The 5,811-nt window shown below is 37.9% G+C and overlaps 1 protein-coding gene across 1 annotated transcript in view; it reads right to left on the bottom strand.

The window, feature by feature from the left end:
- Positions 1 to 5,267, bottom strand: part of cd276 (CD276 molecule) — a 127,866-nt gene extending 122,599 nt beyond the window's left edge. The window contains exon 1 of the mRNA XM_082182288.1: positions 4,986 to 5,267. The gene's annotated coding sequence lies outside the window, so the exon portion shown is untranslated. The remainder of the gene's footprint in view (positions 1 to 4,985) is intronic.
- Between the last annotated feature and the right edge of the window lie 544 nt (positions 5,268 to 5,811).

The raw sequence follows: 5,811 nt of genomic DNA, 5'->3' as shown, positions 1-5,811 counted from the left end.
AGAGAGACATAATCAATGATATAACTGTATAAATATGACAGTATAACTGTATAAATCAGACTGTATAACAGCATAAGCAGAATTACCAGCAGTGAACGGCTCACATGACTAAACTCTTCCCAGTACAGCTCCCAGTGTGTAATACGAGACCACGTCAGCCTTAGTCATGATCACACACTAAACCCTGACATCAGCACAAAACATGCGGACACACACTCTTTACAAACTTCCTTCTGAGGGAAAACTTCAGAGAAGTCAGGCTTATACTTATAAAGCTCTCCTCGTTCCTTCAGGAGTCTCAGAAAGCCTCGGACAACATGATCAATCCCATAGAAAGAAGAATGCTCAATCTCAAGTGAGAAGAAACGGTCCTACTATTAAAAGCAAAGGTTGTGTTTGTGAACATTAATGCGCTGTGAACTAACATGAACAAACAATGAACAGCTGGATTTTTATTAACTAACATTAACAAGGATTAATAAACACTGTAACACATGTATTGCTCATTGTTAGTTCATGTTAGTTCATATATTAATGTTACCTAATGAACCTTACTGTAAAGTGTTATCCAGTTTTTTTCATTTATACTGAAGTGTTTACAGTCGGGTCAGAGGTCACTCGAGGCCAGTCATTATAGTTTATAAAGTTATAAATATGGATATTTTTCTTACACTCTTACACTTTTATAATGGATGGATGCACTTTTTTGGACTTCAAAATCTAAGTCTCCATTCACTCCCATTATAAAGCTTAGGAAGAGTCAGGAGGATATATTTAATATAACTCTGATTGTGTTCGGCTGAAAGAAGAAAGTCATAAACACACGGCTTGAGGGCGAGTAAATCATGCATAATTATCATTTTTGGATGAACTATCACTTTAATTCCTTCATCAACTGTTCAGATGTTCGGCATCAAGTTTAAACAAGCATATTAATCGTCACTGCAGTTCTCCAACATCAGGTGTTATTACACACTCCCTGCATAATGACAAGCTGCCGCCAGGTATTAAAACTATAATATGCTGCTATTTGGTGTGATTACTGTAAAATACAGCTCTGTAGAAACACAGTGATCAGATCTTAAAGGGACAGTTCACCCAAACATGAAAATCCTGTCATCATTTGCTCTGTATGGAAGCTTGTTTACGCCACAGAATAAAACATTTTTCGAAAGATAATTGCGACTTTTTATCTCACAATTGGGAGTTTACATCTCTATTCTGACTTTATTTCTCAAAGTGCGAGATATACAGTCAGAACTGCGAGAAATAAACATGCTATTCATAGAAAGAAAAACTATTTACAATTATTTACAACAATTATATCTCACAATTCAGACTTTATAACACAATTGCGACTTTATATCACGCAATTCGGACTTTACAACTCGCTATTGTGACTTTATATCACGCATTTCGGACTTTACAACTCGCTATTGTGACTTTATATCACGCAATTCTGACTTTACAACTCGCTATTGTGACTTTATATCACGCAATTCGGACTTTATATCACGCAATTCGGACTTTATAACTCGCAATTGCGACTTTAGGCTATATCACGCAATTCAGACTTTATAACTCGCAACTGCGACTTTATATCACGCAATTCTGACTTTATAACACAACTGCAACTTTATATCACGCAATTCAGACATTATAACTCGCAATTGCGACTTTATATCACGCAATTCGGACTTTATAACTCGCAACTGCGACTTTATATCACGCAATTCTGACTTTATAACACAACTGCGACTTTATATCACGCAATTCTGACTTTACAACTCGCTATTGTGACTTTATATCACGCATTTCGGACTTTATAACTCGCAATTGCGACTTTATATCACGCAATTCGGACTTTATAACTCGCAATTGCGACTTTATATCACGCAATTCGGACTTTATAACTCACAACTGCGACTTTATATCACGCAATTCTGACTTTATAACACAACTGCGACTTTATATCACGCAATTCTGACTTTATAACTCGCAATTGCGACTTTATATCACGCAATTCGGACTTTATAACACAACTGCGACTTTATATCACGCAATTCGGACTTTATAACTCACAATAGCGACTTTATATCACGCAATTCTGACTTTATAACACAACTGTGACTTTATATCACGCAATTCGGACTTTATAACTCACAATAGCGACTTTATATCACGCAATTCTGACTTTACAACTCGCTATTGTGACTTTATATCACGCATTTCGGACTTTACAACTCGCTATTGTGACTTTATATCACGCATTTCGGACTTTACAACTCGCTATTGTGACTTTATATCACGCAATTCTGACTTTACAACTCGCTATTGTGACTTTATATCACGCAATTCGGACTTTATATCACGCAATTCGGACTTTATAACTCGCAATTGCGACTTTAGGCTATATCACGCAATTCAGACTTTATAACTCGCAACTGCGACTTTATATCACGCAATTCTGACTTTATAACACAACTGCAACTTTATATCACGCAATTCAGACATTATAACTCGCAATTGCGACTTTATATCACGCAATTCGGACTTTATAACTCGCAACTGCGACTTTATATCACGCAATTCTGACTTTATAACACAACTGCGACTTTATATCACGCAATTCTGACTTTACAACTCGCTATTGTGACTTTATATCACGCATTTCGGACTTTATAACTCGCAATTGCGACTTTATATCACGCAATTCGGACTTTATAACTCGCAATTGCGACTTTATATCACGCAATTCGGACTTTATAACACAACTGCGACTTTATATCACGCAATTCTGACTTTATAACACAACTGCGACTTTATATCACGCAATTCTGACTTTATAACTCGCAATTGCGACTTTATATCACGCAATTCGGACTTTATAACACAACTGCGACTTTATATCACGCAATTCGGACTTTATAACTCACAATAGCGACTTTATATCACGCAATTCTGACTTTATAACACAACTGCGACTTTATATCACGCAATTCGGACTTTATAACACAACTGCGACTTTATATCACGCAATTCTGACTTTATAACACAACTGCGACTTTAGCCTATATCACGCAATTCGGACTTTATAACTCACAATTGCGACTTTATATCACGCAATTCTGACTTTATAACACAACTGCGACTTTATATCACGCAATTCTGACTTTATAACACAACTGCGACTTTATATCACGCAATTCTGACTTTGTAACACAATTGCGACTTTATATCACGCAATTCGGACTTTATAACTCGCAATTGCGACTTTATATCACGCAATTCGGACTTTATAACACAACTGCGACTTTATATCACGCAATTCGGACTTTATAACACAATCGCGACTTTATATCACGCAATTCGGACTTTATAACTCGCAATTGCGACTTTATATCACGCAATTCAGACTTTATAACTCGCAATTGCGACTTTATATCACGCAATTCGGACTTTATAACTCGCAATTCGGACTTTATAACACAATCGCGACTTTATATCACGCAATTCGGACTTTATAACACAATCGCGACTTTATATCACGCAATTCGGACTTTATAACTCGCAATTGCGACTTTATATCACGCAATTCGGACTTTATAACTCGCAATTGCGACTTTATATCACGCAATTCGGACTTTATAACTCGCAATTGCGACTTTATATCACGCAATTCGGACTTTATAACACAATTTTGACTTTATATCACGCAATTCGTACTTTATAACTTGCTATTGCGACTTTATATCAAGCATTTGTGAGAGAAAAAAGTCTGAATTGTGAGATAAAAAGTTGTAAATACCTTTTTTATGTTTTATTCTGTGGCGGAAACAAGTTTCCATAACTCTCCCTCAAGTTGTTCCAAACCTGTATAAACACACATATGTTGGACCCCATTGACTCCCATTGTATTTTTTTCCCCATACTATGGAAGTCAATGGGATCCATATCAACTGATTGGTCACAAACATTCTTCTAAATATCTTCTTTTGTGTTCAGCAGAGGAAAGAAACTCACACAGGGTTGGAATAACATGAGAGAGAGTAAATGATGACAGTTTTGGGTGAAATATCCCTTTAATTCATGATGGAGTGTTACGATACGTTACGTTAGGACACTTTTAAAGGCTGAGAACTCATTTCAAGAGTTCAAAATGCTAAACTTTAATTTGTAAAGATTTACGGGGTGATCTCAGACACTCACAAAGTCTCAGAAGTTTAAGAGTGTGTCTAGACCCGGCATTATAAAACCACCAGCATGATCTGATGTGTTACAGATGCAGTGTCACACTGAAGCATCAGTGATGGAGAACTACAGGACCTGATCTGATCTCTCAGATGATGGAGAACTACAGGACCTGATCTGATCTCTCAGATGATGGAGAACTACAGGACCTGATCTGATCTCTCAGATGATGGAGAACTACAGGACCTGATCTGATCTCTCAGATGATGGAGAACTACAGGACCTGATCTGATCTCTCAGATGATGGAGAAGGACTTGATCTGGTCAATCTCTCAGATGATGGAGAACTACAGGACCTGATCTGGTAAATCTCTCAGATGATGGAGAACTACAGGACCTGATCTGGTAAATCTCTCAGATGAGCGTGTGAAGGACAGATGCTGATGGTCAAGCACACATCCAGAGCTTCAGGGTGTGGTGGAGCTTCACACACTTAAACAAAGACCTGGCCCTTCAAAACAACTCTCACTGTGGGGTTTTAGAGGATCTTAAAACACACAATCTGAATGCCTGGATTCAATAAAGCAAACCGCCAACAAGTGAGTTATGAAACCTGGCACAAATAAAAGTTACACGATTATTATTATTATTTCGCTGGACTAAATGTAACTTACTTCAAAAACGTTTCATTCATTGTTTCCCTCTCCATCACACAGACTATATAAACCGAGCCGGATTGTCTCCTAAATCCCCAGCATGCTTCTGATTCTGAAAGACATTTTTAATGAACTTACCATCCCAGCGAGGAGAAGTTGTACCAGGACAAAGCTCCGTTACTCCAGCTGTGAGAACACAGACCTCTAGCAGGAGATCCGAGGACACTCGAGGCGAACTTTACTCTCTGTCATGCCTGTGTTTCGGAGTGAAGAACGACCAGAGAGCGCCAGCTGTGATCATGGACGAGAAGATTCCTGAAATCGCGTTTCTGTGAGATGGTTTTCCTCCGGTCGGTAAAGCGGAACCACTCCTACATCATTCCTGCGCTCGCTCCCGTCTGATGACGTCACTGCGACCGGTCGAGCACAAACACCACACTTCACTGTTACTGTTATTCAGACAGAGATTAACTATTACACTGAGTTGGGTTGAAAAATAGTAAAGCAAAACGCATTAGGTCTCTATGTGAAGCTTGCATGCTGTTTACATGACGATCTCGGTCTTTTTTTCTGTTTATATTATTTTCTTTCTTTTTACTTGTATTATTATTTTATAAATTACACTGTGTATTTTCTTTTCCTAGTTGGGTTACACTTTATTTTACAGTGTAATTTTTCCCTAAACCTAACTATCTGGGTCTCGTCTACAAATCAACGTCCCCATTCAATAATAGTCATCTAACTAACTTGTTCCCCCTAAACTAGCTTCCTAAACTAGCTTCCTAAACTAGCTTCCTTCCTAAACTAGCTTCCTTCTTAAACTAGCTTCCTAAACTAGCTTCCTTCCTAAACTAGCTTCCTAAACTAGCTTCCTTCCTAAACTAGCTTCCTTCCTAAACTAGCTTCCTTCTTAAACTAGCTTCCTAAACTAGCTTCCTTCCTAAACTAGCTTCCTAAACTAGCT

The sequence above is a fragment of the Leuciscus leuciscus genome, assembly GCF_965113295.1.
Source record: "Leuciscus leuciscus genome assembly, chromosome: 10".
Lineage (NCBI taxonomy): Eukaryota > Metazoa > Chordata > Actinopteri > Cypriniformes > Leuciscidae > Leuciscus > Leuciscus leuciscus.
This window is presented reverse-complemented; position numbering and strand designations above follow the sequence as displayed.